Below are 19,495 nucleotides of genomic sequence, written 5' to 3'. Positions count from 1 at the left end.
CCCAACTCTAGTTCCCATCCCAGCCATCAGCGCTACCTTGGGGGCTGCCTTTGGGGCCCACCGGACCTGGGATGGACCCTGGCTGGGCATGGAGGATGGTCCCAGTTCTGTCACCTGCCGGCTGGGCAGCCGCGAGTGAGTCGGTTCACTTCTCCAGGGCCTCAGTTTCATCATCTGTTAAGTGGGGATAATGCCAACATGCGCCTCCTCGGCCTGTTGTGGGGGTTGGCTTAGCACCGCGCCTGACGCATAGTGAGGACTCAGTAGATGGTGGCTATGTGACCAAGGTGGGTTGGGTAAGCACTTCTGGGCTTGGGAGTTTTCTTCGTGGTTTGGGGAGTGGTGGGCGCCCTCTAGTGGTATAGCCCCACAGGTGGGGTGCCTTAGCATTCAGCCTTGGGGTGGGAGGGGAGAGGAGGGAGGACAGCTGGGGCCTGTAGTCCAGAGGCGGACCTTCTTGAGAACAAGGTGAGTCTCCACCCAAGGTCACCACAGCTGGACTAGGGACCAGTGATGTGTAAGCTGGTACTGCAGGGAGCACAGAGCAGAGGGGTCCAGCTTGGACCAAAGAAAGTAGGGTGCCCACTGTGGAGCCCGGGGACAGGACGAGTGGGACAGTGGAAGTCGCCATTCTTCCTCCTCCTACTGCTAAATGCACCCTCTCCACCACCTTCCACCCCATTATACAGATGGAGAAACCGAGGCCCACAGAGGTGAAAGGACCCTCCTGAGGTCACACGGGACATCCATGGCTGAATGCAGGCTGTATGGCCCGGACTCCAGGCCCAAGGCCTTTTGCCCTACACTGCAAGGTCAGCTTGGCCAGACCAGGCCATGAGGAGCAGAGGACAGTTCATTGAATCATAGAGTGAAGCTTCGAGGAAGGGAACAGAAAAAAGCAGCAGCAGGCGGAGTTCCCAGGGCTGGAGGCCTGCCCAGTGGGTCCCAGGGCGCAGGGAGGGCGGGAATGACGCAGCCTGGGCCTGCCGAGGTCTCAGGAGCACCGTTCGCCGGGAATCTGCCCGCAGTGGCAGCCAGGAGGGCTGCGGAGGCTCCGGGAAGGATGCTGAGCCGGCGGCCCGGGCTGACACCGCGGGCGCTGCCACCAAGCCTGGGGACAGGGCCCACGCTCAGGATCCTCCCAGGCCCCCGCGCACCGGGGGGCACCAGGCCAGGCAAGGAGGGGTGCTCGGGGTGCACAGCTGTCCCCTCGGGGTAGGCAGCAGGAGGCCCGTCGGCAAGGAGGGGGTCAGCCTGGAGCAGAGAAGTCCCCCAAGGCCCAGGAGAGGGGGCGGCCGCGAGCAGGAGTCCAGGCCCAGCTGTGGCCTGAGGCGGAGGTCGGGAGGCTGTGGACACACCCAGCTCACTTCCTCGGCTCAGGAGGGCCTCCAACCGGGCAGGCCTTGCCCGCTGGGTCCTGAAAGCTTTCTCACGCTTTACACTCATCTGAGACTCTCAGCGCCAATGCCAGATGGTCCCAACCGATGGATAGGGAAGCAGCGGCTCCGTGAGGGGCAGGACCGTGGAGAAGCTGGAGGGCCATCTCTGCACAGCACCACTGTCCATCATTCCCCTTTGGCATCTGGGGCTCTGTGGAACTGTGCTAGGTCGACGAGGGAGTGGATTCTGCTCATTCAGAGAAGGCCGCTGGCTTCCAGAACCCTGGTGAGACGCTAGCTCTAGCCTTCACCCCCGCACTCACCAGCCAGCAGCTCCCAATGAGTGTGTGATCCCAGGGCTGGATCTGGAAGGAGATAATCCATGATGATGGGAAGGAAGCAGACTTTGGCCACAGCTGGACCTGAATTCGAATTCTGGTTTTAACATATGTTTGCTGTGTGACCTTGGACATGTCATGTAAATCTCAGCTATCCAGTTTCCTAAGATGGAAAATGGGCACAATGGCCTCTGGACAGGGTATTTTTAGTAAAAACAATAACAGCTACCATTTAGTGTAGCCTTTTTGATCAGGGGCTCTAATCACTGTAGCTGCATTGATTGATCCAATCATTTCAGCAGTCCTCTGATATCTGGACGGCTCTGTTTACAGAAGGGGAAACTGAGACACACCTGGGAATAGGGCAGAGTGAGGATTTGAACTCAGGCTGCCTGGTCCTTTAAACATCAAACTACACCATCCATTTATCAGGTATGAAAAGCACCTCATAGACAACAGAGAAGCTATGGGGCTGGAGACGTTGGGTTGAGTGGTGGTGACATCACCAGGAGGAAGGAGAGCTTGGGAACAGCTAGGGCTCAGAGAACAGCTCAGACGGGAGTGCCCGTCCCTGCCAGGATCCCCTGAAGCCTGGGAGAACAGGAGGAACCGTCCGGGAAGGAGCCTGGCTGGAGTCTGGGGTTTCAACGCCCAGCTCCTACCTTGTCGCCTTACCAGACTCATCTGCTGCTCGGTGACGATTGAGGTCCTCCTCTGGGCAGGGCTCAGGCCTGGACACGCGAGACACAGCCGAGAATGATGCAGACAGGGGGCCCAGCCCACGATTCCGTCATGGTGAGGAGGCAGGAAACCAGGGCATCCCTGCCCAAGGCGGGGGCTGTCCTGCAGGAAGGCCCTCAGCTCTGACCTCGGGGCTGACAGGCTGAGGTCTGCCCTTTGCTCCTTTCCCAGCCCTGGAGCTGCGCAGGCTTGGAGGTCTGGCCCTTTAAGAGAGGGGCTGGGGCGAGGCTGCCTCCCACCCTGTGCCCCCTCCAGCTGCAGCTGCAGGACTCCTGCCTTTCACACCCAGCTCGGGATGGGGAGCCCCCGTGCTCCTCCCTTGACCTCGCAGCTCCCGCTCGGGGGCCGGCGCCTGGGTCCCGGCCGGCCCCTCGGCAGCCCCGTCAACCCATCCGCTCTTGAACCCGTTCCCTGGCTGGGGCTCCTGGCCGGGGCTGCGCAGCCCTTCCCTTCCCACTCCGTGCTTGGCAAAGGGGTGCGTGTCTGTTCCTGAGCCGAGGCCCAGGGGACCGGCCGAGGCCAGGCAGTGGAAAGGGGGGTGGCTGGGGGGCAGGGCTGTCTAGAGGGAACCCCTTTCCTAAGAAGCTAGCCCTGCCCACCTCGGAGACGCGGGGTACGGGCCCAGCCTGAGCAGAGAGCTGGAGAGCATGCATCTCTGCGGAAGCCCGAAGCAAGTGGCTGGGTTTCTAGAACTGGGTAAGCACGGGTTGTCCAGCTCCTGCAGGAGCAGAACGACCCCATCTGCCTGGGCAGGCCTGGCCTTCCCCTGGGGTATGGCAACCAGTCACCCATCCAGGCCACCGCGCTGTGCCTGGCACTTCATAGACCTGACCCCAGTCCACACGTGTGCCTGCGCCCCGTCCCACCTCAAGCTCCCACCCAAGTAGGAGAACAAATCAGAACCTGGGTTCTGGAGTCGGACAAATTCTGGGTTTGAATCCTGGCTCCACCGCTCACTACCTGTGTAACTGTAAACAAGGCAGGTCGACCTGCCTGGGCCTTAGTTTCCCCATCTGTAAAACAGGGATGACTGTCCTCTCCCCCTAGGCCTGCTGAGAACGTGCAGTCCATGTACCTTCTCCTCCTGGAGTCCAGGCTGCTTTCTCTGCCTGCCCCTGCACCCCCATCCCTGCCTGGCTGGTCCTAGGGTAGCCCCAGGTGAGGATTCCCACCCTTCAGCCACAACGGGCAGGTCTTCCCCTGGGCTCTGCCACCCCATGCTCCGCCAGGGATGTGCAGAGCCACGGCGCAAGCCTCTAGCGCACAGAACTGCACACTGTCCCCACCGCAGAACCCAAGTGAGGCTGAGAGGGGCCCCCCCCGCACCGACGCAGCAAGGCCCAAGGTCAAGTCTGTGTCTGCCGCTCATTAGCAGAATGACCCTCCGCCCTCCTGAGCCTCGTTTTCCCAGCCTGCGAAGTGGGGCGGACGGGAGGATTCCCCAAAGATGCTGGCATGAAGGCGGCGCGGGGCCAGCGAGGACCAAAGCCAAGGGATTGCCGAGTCGGGACTGCCCTCGCCTTTGTTTGCTTTTTGGAGTAAAAGAAAATACTTCGAGCATTTTATGGGGACTTGGGGAGGGGAGGAGGGGTCAGGGAGAGTCTCCATCCAAGAGAAACAGCCTCCAAAGAGCATCCTGCCAAGAAAACCCGAGGGCAGGGGCCAGGAGGGCTCTCCTCCGAGCGCCGTGGACGGGAGCCTGAGGGAGGGGCCGCAGGAGCCGGCAAAAGAGGAGCCCCGAGGTGGGCAGGAGGGCGCGCGCCCTCAGCCTCCGCGTCCTCCCCCACCAGGAGCGGCCCAGGCAGCCCCTTCTTGGGTCACGGCCTCCTTTCCTGCTGCAACTGCCACCTCTGCCCCCAGGACCCCCCGCCCAGCTCACCCACTCACCCAGCGAGGGCATTCGTTCCCTCGTGCAATCCTTCCGTAACCACTGGCTCGTTCATTAGCACAGGTAGCCCCTTTCCTGCTCACCCCATCACTCACTCATTCATTCCCTCTAGCTCAGTCATTCGTTCCCTGATGTGCTTGCCCAAAGACGAAAAGCCACAGATGCTGCTCTCGGAGGGTTCTCGGGAGGGCCTCCTCAGACAGCCTCAGACCCCTCTGCCTGGGCCGGGCTGTGGAGGCCAGCAGGGCCAGGGCATCGCAGAGAAGTGGGGGACCTGGAAAGGTGAGTGGGAGGCCCTGGGCGGTGAAGGGGGCAGACAGCTGTCCAGGAAGTGGCCCCAGCAGGGCCCAGGGTAATGGGGTGAGGGAGGGAAGAGCAGGTAGGTTCAGAAGGGGTACAGGAGACCAGAAAGGAGACGGGGTGCACAAAAAAAAGGCCAGCCTCCACCCCCAACAGGACACTCCACGCCCCCTCCCCACCCCCAAGCTGCGGTGGCCACCACCCCTGAGCCAGGATCCTCTGGAATTTCCCAGCATTTCCTTCCGGCCTTTCCTCTCCAGCTCTTGCCTCCTGGGGCTTAACCCAGACTCCAGTTGGGCCCCACCCCCCGCCCCCGCCATCCTGCCTGGGTAAACCCCAGGGCTCCCCATCTCCCTACTCCTCAGGAAACCCAAGCGCTTCCTGCAGCAGAAGCCGAGGGAGCGGAGAACATGGAAAATGCGGGGCGAAGCTGGCACCAAGCCTGTAATCCCCCCAGCCCCCCGAAAGCCCCTCAATGGTCCCTTCTCGACTTAGCACCTAAAGGCATAAAAAGTCCCGTTCAGTACTCCTGCTGCGGACCCCGGCTGCCACCCAGACCTCCAGGGGCAGGCCCCCAGAAGGCAGGCGCGCTCTCTATCTACTTCTCTCCCTGCAGGCACGTCTCCTCTCTTCTGCCCCTCCACCTCAGAGCCGAGCAGGAAGAGCAGGCTCTGAATGCAAGGGCCGTCCCTGCTCCTTCTTGAGTGGTCTCGGGTCAGCCAAGTAGGACCATCTCAGCTATGACAGGAAGAGTAAATATATTTATTGAGTGCCTGCTACTTCCAGGTCCTGGGCTAAACACACGACCTCATTTAATCCTCATGACAATTCTTTAAAGTAGGTGCTTCTAGTGGAGCAGGTAGAGCTTAGTGGTTGAACGTGTGTTTCACATGTATGAGGTCCTGGGTACCTCAATCCCTAGTACCACCTAAAAAAATTAAAAATAAAGTAGATGCTTCTACTATTGCCATTTCACGGATTAAGAACCTAAGCTCAGAGAGGTTAACTTGCCCCAGTTGACTCATGCAATGAGGGAAAGAGCAAGGATTCCAGCCGCATTGCCCGGGCTCTAGAGCCTGCAGACTGTACTACTATGCTGCATCTTTCAGGGTTGTCACGCATTCAGTGACCAAACAAATACTGAATATCTTTTTGTGCTGGGTACTAGACACAGAGGGATTAAAAATTGTCTTGTTCTGTTCTCAAGGAGCTTCCAGGCCAGTGGATGAGCCAGATAAGACACCAATTATAATGCAGTGTGATTGGCATTATGAAAGGTGAATTACAAGACGCTGGGGTTTTAGTCAGGGGATTTCATGCTAGCTGCTTTAACAAATAACTCCAGCATCTCACAACATCATGGTTCACTGCCATGGGCTGGGCTTCTGCTCCATGCAACTATTATGAGATCCAGTCCTCCCTGGAGTCCTCTACTGATGTCAGTCAACAATCCTCCAAAGGTCACGAAGGACTTCATGGAACATTTTATGGCCTGGCCCAGATGGTGTACCTTGCTTGCCCATATTCCATTGATCAGAACCAGCCACTCCACCCCAACTTTACTGCAAGAGAGGCTGAGAAGGAGGAACGGTGTGGGTGAATATCTTGCGGGCCTCTGCCACAATGGGGGAGACCAAAGAGAAAGTAGCTAACCCTCTCCAGGTTGGGTTGAGAAGCTCCCCAGAGGACACGATGTTTGAACCGGGTCCAGCAGTGAAGTGGGGCAGTGCGGACGGCATTCCAGGCTGAGGTGCATTCCAGGCATGTGCTAAGAACCGTGTAATAGCATCTATCGAAAAATGCTTTGCAACAAATTCTATACATCTTGTTTTTTTTAAGATTTATTTATTTCTCTCCCCTTCCCCCCACCCCACCCCGGTTGTCTGTTTTCTGTGTCTATTTGCTGCATCTTCTTTGCTTCTGTTATTATCAGCGGCACAGGAATCTGTGTCTCTTTTTGTTGTGTCATCTTGTGTGTCAGTTCTCCCTGCGTGCGGTGCCATTCCTGGGCAGGCTGCACTTTCTTTTGCGCTGGGTGGCTCTCCTTACGGGGCGCACTCCTTGCGCGTGGGGCTCCCCTATGCGGGGACACCCCTGCGTGGCACGGCACTCCTTGCACGCATCAGCACTGCGCATGGGCCAGCTCTACACGGGTCAAGGAGGCCCGGGGTTTGAACCGTGGACCTCCCATGTGGTAGACGGACGCCCTAACCACTGGGCCAAGTCCACCGCCACAAATTCTATACATCTTAATTATTATGATTGAGTAATTCCCTAAGAAACCGAGGGAAGGACGGTATGTTAGGTCAGGTTGCCCAGAGCAGCCAAGGATCCAAAGGCAAGTGATTTATTAAGGAAGTGCTTTCAGGAAGGGGATGGGTGGAGGAAAAGGGGGAAGGGAAAGAATTCAAGCCAGGGTCTGAGCTCAGCCCGGCCGACCTCAGCCTGAGGTCCAAGGGACACTCGAGCGTGTAAGTTACCCCTCAGTTTACTCAGACTCGAGGCAAGGGCACTGGGGGCTTTCAGACTCCAGACCAGGCAGTCACCGGCCAAGGTCCGCCCTGGTGCAAGGAGGGAGGAGAACGCAAGCTCCCAGGTAGGACAGTCCCTGGGCGTGTGGGGAGAGCACCTGCCGTCCTGGGCAGCCCTGTGGAGAGAGAGCAGGAGCAGATACTCGAGAGCATCGAAGCCCAGGGAGGGGCACCGAGAACCAGGGAAAGGGGGCCGGGGGCTCTGGGGAGAGCAACAGCTGCATCCAGCACAGAAGACAAAGAGCAGAACTCCAGGGGGAGGTTGCCCTGGAGTGGGGCTGGGGGCTGGCAAATCACAGCAAATAACAAAGACTCACCCCCCAGGGCCTCTCTAACTAACGCAGGAAGAATTGGGGCGAGAGTTATGAATGCAGAACCTGAGATCTGACCCTGACTTCATGTGCAGTGACCCCATCTGTCAAATAGACACTGAAACATTAACGTGGGGGGTTGTGCCAAAGAGTAGAGGTGGGGCCAGGCGCACACAGTAGGTACTCAATAAATGGTGACTCTCCTTGGTCACAGTTGCTCCTCAAATTCTCACCCTTAGCCCCGACACGGTCTCTAGCCTTGTTACCTGCCGGACTGTGGGAAAAACATTTAGAGTTCCCCAGCCCATGAGCTGATTCCCACCCACTTCCCAGTCCTGAAGGCCCTGGGGAGGGGGGGTGGGGGTGGGCAAGAGGGAAAACCAGAGCCAGGAAGCCTTTGCCAAGAGATGTCTTTCCATCCTGCAACTCAACAAAGATCCCCCAGTCCCAAGCTGTCAGAGCCAGAAGGCACCTTACAGATCATTTGGGCCATCATTTAACAGATGGAGAAACTGCAGCCCAGAAAAAAGAAGACATTTTCCCAAAGTACCACAGTCCCAAAACTTGGACTGGCAAATAGTTTCATCTCATCTGCCAACTGCAGTCATTTGGTTGTGGCTACCTAGATAAGATTTCTGGGACTTGATCTGGGCTCAATGAGAATAAGTGCCAGGATCGACTAACCATGTCTGCCATGGGCAAGGGTTGAGAGAATAGAGACACATTTGCCAGCAATTTGCTTTACCGCAGTAGTAGACGAAAAGATACATTGATCTTCCTCACCACCTTTACCTTCTCCCTAAAAAGCTTAGCAGCATCATAGATGGTGGTTCCAAAATAAGTTAAAAGGACTTAAGGAGACAGAAACCTAATGTCCAAAAGTGTGAAATCCCTTAACAAAAGCTAGAGTGTAGACCCTTGCAGTAATTATAACTCTTAACTGTTACCCAGACCTAAAACCCTCGATCTAGTAAGAGTTTCAAGTGTCCTGAATTATAGCTGACACTTGTGGTTGCCATTTCTACTTCTTAACAGCATCCCCATTTCCTCTTGGAGAACTGCTGTTCCCCCTTGTACATAGTCTGATGCATCAGTTCCAACCCACTCCACCCAAGCCTGAAATCTGAATCTTAAGCAGAGGGGCAAGGAGACTGGAAATGGTAGAGGCCGATCCGTTCCAATGGTAGCTTACTAGAGCAGCTCTTCATGCTCAAAATAAAGAGGTGCCTCCGTCAGAGATCTTGTCACACAGCATCGCAAGAGTCTGCAGCCTGCTAGACAGTAAGTTCCTTGAGAATGGGAATCTTGTCTTGTTCGCTGATGTAGTACCAAAGCCTAGCAAGATGTCCACGTATAATAGGGATTCGACAACTTTTGTTATTCTTGAATGAATAAATTGATGAATATGAGAAACATCACCTAAGTTCTGGATCAAAGGACAAGATTTAAATACTAGCTCTGCTTCCCAGTAGCCATGTGCCCTTGGCAAGCCTCTCAACTGACTGAACCTCAGTTTCCTCTCTAGAAAATGAGGACAATCCCACCCACCCACTGTCCAGGGTTGTTGACAAGCTTAAATGAGATAAGGGATGTGAAAGCGCTTTCTGAATGATCAGTGATGTGCAGGGGGTAATTACTCCCATCACCAAGGTAGAGGTTGGTAAAAGGCCTGAATACAAATAACAAACTTGCCTTTTCAGATAATCAGGGTTATGATAAAGCAGGTATTGTTCTTGTCCAAAAACAAGTCTGTGATTTGTTGTCTGTCAAGTCGAAAGTCATAGAAAGCTTAACTCATACTAGCTTAGTCATAAGAAGAATCTGTTAACTCAAGACAATGGAAAACATTGGCCCTGGCTTCAGATACGGTTTGATCCAGTAGTTTAATTGATGTCACCAAGAACCCAGCTTCTGGGCACAGAAGACCCTGTGGCTGAACATCAACTGGTGACCCCATTCCTGAGCACATGGTAAGTGCTGAGAACATGTGTGTTGAAAAAATTTATTCTGCATGCCCTTAATCAAACATGCAGAATAAATATTAACTTTGCAGATTCAGGTATCAGGGTCTTTTGCTTGCATTCAACAGAAACAAACTAAGGCAAAAGAAATTCATTGGAAGGATTGCCAGGAAGCCTGGTGAATATGGCTTTATTTATTTATTTGTTTATTTCTCCCCTCTCTCCCCTGTTGTCTGCTCTCTGTGTCCATTCACTATGTGTTCTTCTGTATCTTCTTGTATTCTCATTAGGCGGCTCCAGGAACTTATCCTGGGGCCTTCCAGAGTGGGAGAGAGGTGGTCATTCTCTTGCGCCACCTCAGCTCCCTGATCTGCTTCATCTCTTATTGTCTGTCCTCTGTGTCTCTTTTTTTGTTGGCACAAGGAATAAGGCTTTAAACAGACAAGAATTAAGGATTGGTAGAGTCAGGTCAGTAAGGGCCTTTTAAGCCATAGTGAATAGTTCCCATTGTCCTGAGGACAATAGGAAATTTAAGTAGGAAGGTAATATGCTTCCAATTGCATTTTTTAAAAAGATTTATTTATTTATTTCTCTCCCCTTCCCCCGCCCCCAGTTGTCTGCTCTCTGTGTCCACTCGCTGTGTGTTCTTCTGTGACTGCTTCTATCCTTATCAGAGTCATGGGAATCTGTGTTTCTTTCTGTTGCGTCATCTTGTTGTGTCAGCTCTCCGTGTGTGCGGTGCCATTCTTGGGCAGGCTGCACTTTCTTTTGTGCTGGGCGGCTCTCCTTACGGGGCTTACTCCTTGCGCGTGGGGCTCCCCTACGGGGGGGACACCCCTGCGTGGCAGGGCACTCCTTGCGCGCATCAGCACTGCGCATGGGCCAGCTCCACACAGGTCAAGGAGGCCCAGGGTTTGAACCTTGGACCTCCCATGTGGTAGGCAGACGCCCTAACCACTAGGCCAAGTCCGCTTCCCTCCAATTGCATTTTTGAAGAATCCCTCCGGACGCAGCCAGCAGGAAAGTGGGCGGCTGGCGCAGGGGTGGTGGTGGCGGAGACCAGAGGTGAGACCGGTGCTGTAGGCCAGAGGAGAATTGATGGAGACCTAGATGGGGCATCCATCACGAAGAGCTGGAGAAGAGGAAGGATCTCAAAAATGTTCATAAAAGAGAATCAACAGGATATGGAGATAGATGGGCTGTGGTAAAAGAGTCAAGAATCACCCCAGGTCTCCAAGCCTGGCCCTGGGCAGGCAGGGGCACCTTTCACTGAATGGGGAACGTGGAGAAAGGATGGCCTCACCCCTGGGGCGGCGGCCTGGTTCAGCTGGCTCCGTGTGTCCAGCAGAAGGCCTGGAGCAGGCAGCCGGCCCAGGGAACTGGTTGGAGAGGGATAGGCTAGAGAAGGACGCCCAGTTTGGTATCAGACATCGGGGTAATTCCAAACCCTTTTGGGTACAGAGATGAGCCCCCAGAGCCAAGTTCTGGGATGCTCTCTGCCTCTGGCTTCCTGCCACGGGCATCATCTGCAGAGAATATTCAAAGATGTAAACATGATGATTTCATCAAGGTCCGCGTGTTAGGGACACATGTGCAGACGATGGCAGCCCATCAAACCGTGGAAATTCTGAGCCGGTAGGTTCAGACACAACAATGCGGAGGCTTCCCTCCCCCGCATCCCCTCTGGCCTGCACCCAGTTCTCAAACGTGGTTAATTAATGTAATGAATTATGACAAACGCGTACGGCGCCTCTGATTTGCTGACAGCTGATACAAACAGAGGCGGTGGCCAAGAATCCCAATGCGTACATTACACACACACAACTCCACCAAAAATAGCTTGCAACTGGGTTTGTAATTCAGTGACTTTTCCATCTGCACTGGAACAGGGCAAGAAGTGACTGCTGCTGTTAGGGATGAAGGGAAGAACTGGGAATGTTTTACGTTCCCCAATTTTTTTTTTAATCACAAAGCCCTCCTTCTCTTCCCCATTGCTACCCCCTACAACACACATTCGTTGGTTACCTTTAGCCAACCCTGCATTCCATGAAGGAAGGAAAGGAGTCAGATTCACTGGGGACCTACTATGCACCAGGGCATTACTTACCAAACCAGAACTCTTTTGGTTGCAAGCAACAGAACTCCAATTAAATCGATCTAGGCAAAAACAAAGGGGTTTAAAAAAAAAAAGGATGTTGAAACGACCTTGAGGGAAAAATAAGGACCTTGAAATACCTCATATAACCAAACAAAAATTGAATAATTAAGCCATGAAAAGAGCAGGGAGCCAGTGACTCAAACCCCATCAAAGTGCTCTCTCATTCTCTTGCTCTCTCTCCCTCTTTCTCTGTGTAGCTCCTGCTCCTGCTTCTCTCTCACTCCAGCTCAGCGTCCTTAGCCGGACAAGGAACACGGCTGCAAACAGCTCCCAAGCCTCATGCCTCACAGCTTCTACTACCAGAGAGGGACTTTTCCCAGTTAGAAAAATTCCAAGGAAAAATTCTAGAGCAACCCACTGCAGTGGGGGTGGGAAAGGTCACATATCTACATGTGTCTCCCAACTAAACCCCGGCAAGTAGAGGAAAAGCAGTTCCTAAAAGAAGCCTCTTCTCATATGATTGGAAAGGGGACTGAGTAAACATATTGCTCACACACTCATGTGCCTTCACATACATTCATACACACTTACACGTACGTTTATTTCATTCTTATCATACAAGTTTTACCATATTCACGTACCCCCTAATGTGAACCAACTTAAAGCTTTCCTTAAAGGAAATTTTTCTGCTTGTAAAATTCTGTCACATTTATAATTCACCCCAAATTTATAATCCTACCATATATAGAAATTGACCATCACAATAAATGCACAACTGTGTAAAATAAAAAAAACAAATGTTAGTACACAAACCATCTGAAACCTTCCTCCCTAAAACTGATCATGCATTTAGAGACACTGGTTTAAGTTTTCGTCTCTGTCCCTGGACTGGGTGCTCTGTTCAGAGGGGACCACATCTCATTCACTCCAGCCCAGCTCCAGGCACTAAGTGGGTCCTCAATAGACATTTTCTATCTAGGCTAAGTTTGCTGCTCCCTGCATCTCCCTCTCCGGCACATTTGGAGAGGAGCCTGAAGGAGAGGAACCCCCCCCCCCCGCCCCCCCAGGAGGAATGGAGGGTGAAGGGGAGGTAGGGAGAGGGGAGAGGGAAAACAGGTTCTGGCATATTGAGCCTCACTTCTCTAAGGTAGACCTTCCAGGAGCCTGCCACCCCCCCCCCCCGCCATGCACTTTTCCCATTTTCTTGCACCTGTGTCAGGGTTGTATCCTCCCCCTGCTGGGAAGTTCTCTCCCTTCACTGCATGGCTCAGTCTCCAGGTTCTATCTCCTCTTCTGTACCAGTTGGCAAGCTTTTGGCAACACCTAACATGAAATCCAACTGAAAGAGACTTACAGGAAAATGTTATCTCAGGCAGTGAGAATTCCCAAAGCAGGCAGGCCACATATAGGCTAATTCAAAGCTGAACAGTGTCATCTAGGACCCAGATTCCTTCCATCTCCTTGCTCTGCCATACTCAGTGCTCTCCTCAGATGGCCACAACAGCTGCAGACATCACGCCCTCACCAAAATCATGAGCCAGAAAAAGCTCATGATTTCCTTGTGCCTGTTTTTAAGAGTTAAGATAATTTCCCTAGAAATATACCCCCTACTACCACCCCACAGATGTCCCTCATAGCTCCTGGACCAGAACAAGGTCACACACGCCTTCTTCGGTCACTTACTGTCATGGGGAAGCATGCTAGCACGATCGGCTTTGTGAATCAAGGCTCTCTGGGGAAGCACACTTGGCCCAGTGGTGAGGGCATCCGTCTACCACATGGGAGGTCCGCGGTTCAAACCCGGGGCCTCCTTGACCCGTGTGGAGCTGGCCATGTGCAGTGCTGATGCGTGCAAGGAATGCCCTGCCACGCAGGGGTGTCCCCCACATAGGGGAGACCCACGCGCGAGGAGTGCGTCCCATAAGGAGAGCCGCCCAGCGTGAAAGAAAGTGCAGCCTGCCCAGGAATGGTGCCACACACGGAGAGCTGACACAGTAAGATGACACAACAAAAAGAAACACAGATTCCCATGCCGCTGATAAGGATGGAAGTGGTCACAGAAGAACACACAGCAAATGGACACAGAGAGCAGACAACTGGGGGGGGAGGAGGGGAATAAAGAAATCTTTTTAAAAAAAAAGGCTCCCTGAGGATGAAGATAGGGCAAGGCTCCTCTGAAGTCCATGTGGACACAAGGGAGCAGAGGAAGTTGGCCACAGCCTTTTAAATATTTCCCCTTTAAATACCTACCCTTCAGGCCACTTGGATAGAATCCCTTTGGTCCATGGAAACCTCATGGCCAATGGTTTGAATGTTTCCAGTCTTGTCTCCCCTTCTAGACTCTTCTGCACAAAGACACTATCTCCTTTGTCTAGACTTGTTGAATTAGGTTGGACTTATCCCATCGCAGTACAATTTATAATTTATCTGGTTGCACGTCTGTCTCTGTCACGAGGCTGGGAGGTCCTTCCGGGATGGGCCAACATTTTACTGGGATCTAAGAGCCTGGCGCCTACGGACAGGCTGGCCCAGAGGAGGTGCCGGGTGAACGCCGCGTACCCTGGATTTACGGAACTGAATTGTGAGGGCAAGGAGGAGGAGTTTTTGAGGGAGAGAGAAGCAAGAAAGAAAGAGAGAAGAGAACAAAGCAGTAAATAAAACACAGGCTTTGGCTGCAGACAAAACACAGGCTGCCTCCAAGAGCCAATTCACTAACAAGGCTGGAGATTGTGTTGTGGAAAATAATCATCTGTTAGCTTAAATAAGCCCCTTTACCTCAATCACATGTAATCGGATACAAAGGTATTGACTCAGCTGAGGAGGAAGCAGGAGTTCAAATGTACCACAGCTTCCCTAGCAGGCACTAATTGCCCCCAAGGCATAGGTCAAAGGTTACTGCCGGATTAAGAACTGACAGTGAAAATAAAAGCGAGGCCTTGACTCCTGAATTAGCTAATTGCTCCTCTCGTCTGAGGGCTGTACCCTGGCTTCATCTCTAATGGACCCACTCTGTTGGCTGGCTCCACTCAACAAAGCCAATATTTCCCACCCTCTCCCTGTTAACCTGAGCCCTCATTAGAGTCCAGCCCCTCCCCAAACCGTCTAGAGGTGCAGAGGGAGTGAAGCATTGGAGGTTGCAGGGCAGAGACGAGTGGAAGCAACTTGTCCTTAGCATAATCACATTTGGCATAAAAATCCTGGAGCCATTCACTGCTGGGAGCTTCACAGAAACCATCTCTCTCTTTCTTTTAGAAATTTATTTTATTTATTTATTTCTTGCCCCTGCCCCTGCCTGCCCCCCCATTGTTTGCACTTGTTTTCTTTTTTAGGAGGCACCAGGAACCGAACCCAGGACCTCCCATGTGGGAAGAAGTTGCCCCATCACTTGAGCCACATCTGCTCCCTGCTTATTGTGTCTCTTACGTGTTCCTTGTTGTGTTGCCTTGTTGCATCAGCTCACCATGCCAGCCCATCACATCAGCTCACTGTCTTATTCATCTTATTTAGGAGGCATCAGGAATCAAACCCGGGACCTCCCATCTGGTAGGCAGGCACCCAACTGCTTGAGCCACATCTGCTTCCCGAAATCATCTCTTTTAAACTTAATAAGTTCTAACATTCTCCATTAAAATAAACCAGGGCTCTGGGAGAAATAACTGATTCCAGGTTGGGAGTGGGAAATATACAAGCTGAACCCAGGACATCTTGTCACGCCAGGAAGCAAAGACACAACAGAGAATTCAGGGGCCACCTGAAGCAGCTCCCGCTGGCTGTGGATTGAAACACATGAAAGAAATAATCCTAAAGTTCATGGTGATACTAAAACAAGTGCATTGGTCATCTTTGGAAAATGCACATGAACTAACTCATTCTAAAAACTGAGTAAGAATGAGGCTCTTGTCCTGTCGTTCCTCTGTGAAACATATCTTGGGGAAACTGAATCGTCAATGGGAGGAAGTTCTCATTTATAGAAGAATTCAAGCCAAGAAATGCAGAAGAAACGTGATAGAATTAGAAAATCACTATTTTGCCACCCTCCTGAAATAATGGATCGGGACCAGGGTTTCACAACCTTGCCACAATTAAAAAATTTTTTAAAGATTTTTTAAAAAATTTCTCTCTCCCCCCAGTTGTCTGCTCTCTGTGTCCATTCGCTGTGTGTTCTTCTGTGACCGCTTCTATCCTTATCAGCGGCACCGGGAATCTGTGTTCCTTTTTGTTGCATCATCTTGTATCAGCCCTCCGTGTGTGTGGCACCATTCCTGGGCAGGCTGCACTTTCTTTCGTGCTGGGTGGCTCTCCTTACGGAGCACACTCCTCGCGCGTGGGACTCCCCTACATGGGGACACCCCTGCATGGCATGGCACTCCCTGTGTGCATCAGCACTGCACATGGGCCAGCTCCACACTGGTCAAGGAGGCCCAGGGTTTCAACCGCGGACCTCTCATGTGGTAGGCAGACGCCCTATCCATTGGGCTGAGTCTGCTTTACCCACAATTAAAATTTTAGGCCAGAAAATTCTCTGGGGGAAGGGGCAGACTGCCCCACCATTGTAGGGTGTGCAGCAGCTCCCTGAAGGCTACAGGAACCAAAATAAAGCCCCTCAGTGCTCCCAGCTGTCAAAGCAGGCAAGTGGCCGGTGCCCAGGAAAATGTCCATAGCACTGAGACTGTATGTGTATGCTTGGGTATAGGGTGTACAGATGCATGGTTTGAACTAGAATGAAGTCTTCAGATTATTTTGCTCATGAATTGCCTAAAAAATTCGGTAATTATAGATTTTCAGTAGCATCCATATCATACTCAATTAATTAAGTTCATCTAAATGGAATAAGTGCACAATGAACGAGCAAATGAGCAGGGACAAGTGACAGCAAATAAGAGATGTGCACCCAAATACAAAATGAATGTGGATTTATAGTAGCCAATAATCTTTTCGCAAAGTCAAATGAAAATATTTCCTTTACAAGTCTGCATAGATGTTCAAGAAAATAGAAAACACTAACTCCCTTCTGATATGGGATATTTTACTCAATGATTGGTAGGAAGTAAGTGGCATTTCACCTTCTCCTCCTCAAATACGGGCAAAATTATGACTCCATAAAGACAGACGAAGAAAGGCATGCTGAGAGAGCACGCCAAGCTCTTTCTCACTACTGAACATGGTAAAAACACAGGTGAATGCACTTTCCCCAGATGAGTTTGCCTAGAATGCTTTTTCCAAATCTTAAATATTGTAATTCTAAGATGAGATGGTAGGTAAATAGGTAAAGATAGATGATTGAAAGACAGACATAGAGATAGATGATAGAAGATGATAGAGATCGATAATAGAGATGGATAGATGGATGGATGGCTAGATATATTAGATAGGTAGATTGATATGATATATATGATTGATATGATAGATGAGAGAAAGATAATGGGTGGGTAGATGGATGGATGGATGAATGGATAGATGATGGATAGATATGATAAAGATAATAGATATAAATGGATGGATGGGTAGATAGATAATAGAGATGATAAGTGATAGATATAGATAGATAAGATAGATGATTAGATAGATGGTATAGGAAGACAGACAGATGATAGTGACACCAAGAAAGAGAAGGCATGAAACTTTTTCACGAGTTTATGCTCCCTGAATAAACTGTTACTTCCACCATCAATATTTCTCTTGCTTTCACAAGACCCTCCCTCAGGAGTGAATACATTCAAGGACAATAATTAGGGAATAAAAGAAAAAAAATTACCCATTCCCCCACCATCACCTGGATTTATGACAATTGCACTTGGGCCAAAACAAGAGCCACATTTTGTCATCCCAGAAGAAATCAGTATTTAAAGTAGGGCAAGCAGGAGGCCTTGCCCCAAGTTCACGGCACCATGGTAAAGGGCAGTCCCCCATAGGGATGCTGTCCCTTCATGGGTGATCTGAAGTTGCCTGCACCCCAAGGTGGTGAGAGGCAGGGGGCGGTGAGAGGTGTACCTTTCTTTTGTAAAGTGGAAGAGGGACCCTGTGAAAAGGGAAGTGGGAAGCCGAGTCAGCCAGCCAAAAGAGCATTCCCTGGCCGATCAGGTCAGGGAAGAGCACTTGGGCAAGTTGAGGACCTGTCCATCAATTCCTGTAAGATTACTGAACCCATGTACCTCCTGGAAAGTCATCGCACACCCTGGACAGAAACACTTCCCTTACGGCAAGGGTATACAACAAGGGAAGCAGAGGTGGCTCAAGCGATTACGCTCCTGCCTACCACGTGGGAGGTCCTAGGTTCGGTTCCTGCTGCCTCCTAAAGAAGACGAGCAAGGCAGCAAGCTGATGTAACAGGCTGGCGTGGCAAGCCGATGCAACAAGGTGATGCAACAAGAGACACAAAGAGGAAACATAATGAGCGACACAATAAAGCAGGGAGCAGAGGGGGCTCGGGTAATTAGCCACTAATCAAGTGATTAGTCCAGGGTTCGGTTCCTGGTGCCTCCTTAAAAAAATAGAAGAAAAAAGAAGACAGTGCACCATGAGCAGACACGGCAAGTGCAAACAATGAGGAGGTGGGGAGAAATAAATAAAGGTTAAAAAAAAAAAGTATACAACAAGAGATGAGAATAAGAGAAAGGCGCAGACCACTGCTTCTCAAAGTGTGGCCTCTAGCCTAACAGCATCATCCTCTCCAGGGAAGTTGTTAGAATTGAAAATTCTCCAGCCTCCCCCTGATCAAACCTCTAGGGCTGGGGCCGGGTGATCTCTGTAATAAGCCTTCTGGTCAGGCTCAGGTGTGGGCCCCACTGGTGTAGGCTTTCCTTGCTTTTGTCCCTTTCTTCCCGTAATAATTCTTCCCCATTCGTTTGTTCTCATTTTCAGTCCTTACGGTTTGGTGGGACTGGCTTATCCCTGCCCCACACCAGCTCCAGGGACCGCCCATGGCTGAGACCTGGCTCCTCCAACTATCCTTTCTCCCTGATGACAGTGGTTGCTTCAAGGATATGCAAGAGACAGAATTGGGGAGCAGATGCAGCTCCAGCAGTTGGACGCCCTCCTCCCACGTGGGAGGCCCCAGTTCAGTTCCCAGTGACTCTTAAAGAAAAAACAGACAATGAGCAGACAACGAGTGAAAAAAAAAAAAAACAAAAACAAGTGGACAATGAGCAAGAACAGTGAGCACAAACAATAAGGAGAAACAACGAGCAAACAGACAAGGAGCCATCGGGCTGGGAGGGAAGGGGGTGGAGAATCAGAATTGATCCAGTCAGAGTCAAACCTGGGACCCTGAGCCAGCGGGAAGGATATGTGCTCTTTCTGCATCAGTTATTAAGTCAGTAGAATGTAAGCTTGGAACTATAGCAACAAGAGCCTTCCTGAGAAGGAAGCCAACCTGGCAGAGGACAGGGAAAGGAAGCTGAGCACCTGGGCACAGTAATGCCTGGGCAGATACATTTCCTTATTAATTTAAGTCAGTTTTCACATGCTTCTGTCACTTGTAGCCAAAAGAATCCTGAATAATACAGGGACAAAAGTAGAGGGGAATGAGGAGAAGAAAAGGCAGGGGAGAAGAGGAAAGATAAGGTTCTAGAAACTGGTAGACCTCGTTTTAAATCCTGGCTTTACCATGAAACAACTGTGTGACTTTGAGCAAGTCACTGTGCCTCTCTGATTCTTCATCCTTGTGTAAAGCAGGAATAACACTACCTCCCTGGGAGGTTGCTGTGATAGTTCAGTGCTGGACTGGGGGCGGGGGGAGGAGGGTGTCAGACAGATGACCTTGACCAAGTGACCTCCTTTCTCTGAGCTTCAGTTTCTTCATCAATAGGAAGCAGATAAAAATAACTACCTTAGGTAAACAGATGTTTTTCAAGCAATTGAGCACTTGCCTACCACTTGGGTGGTCCTGAGTTCAGTTCCCAGTGCCTCCTAAAGAAGACGAGGAATACAGTGTGCTGATGTGATGGGC

Source organism: Dasypus novemcinctus, chromosome 2 (assembly GCF_030445035.2).
Source record: "Dasypus novemcinctus isolate mDasNov1 chromosome 2, mDasNov1.1.hap2, whole genome shotgun sequence".
NCBI lineage: Eukaryota > Metazoa > Chordata > Mammalia > Cingulata > Dasypodidae > Dasypus > Dasypus novemcinctus.
This window is presented reverse-complemented; position numbering follows the sequence as displayed.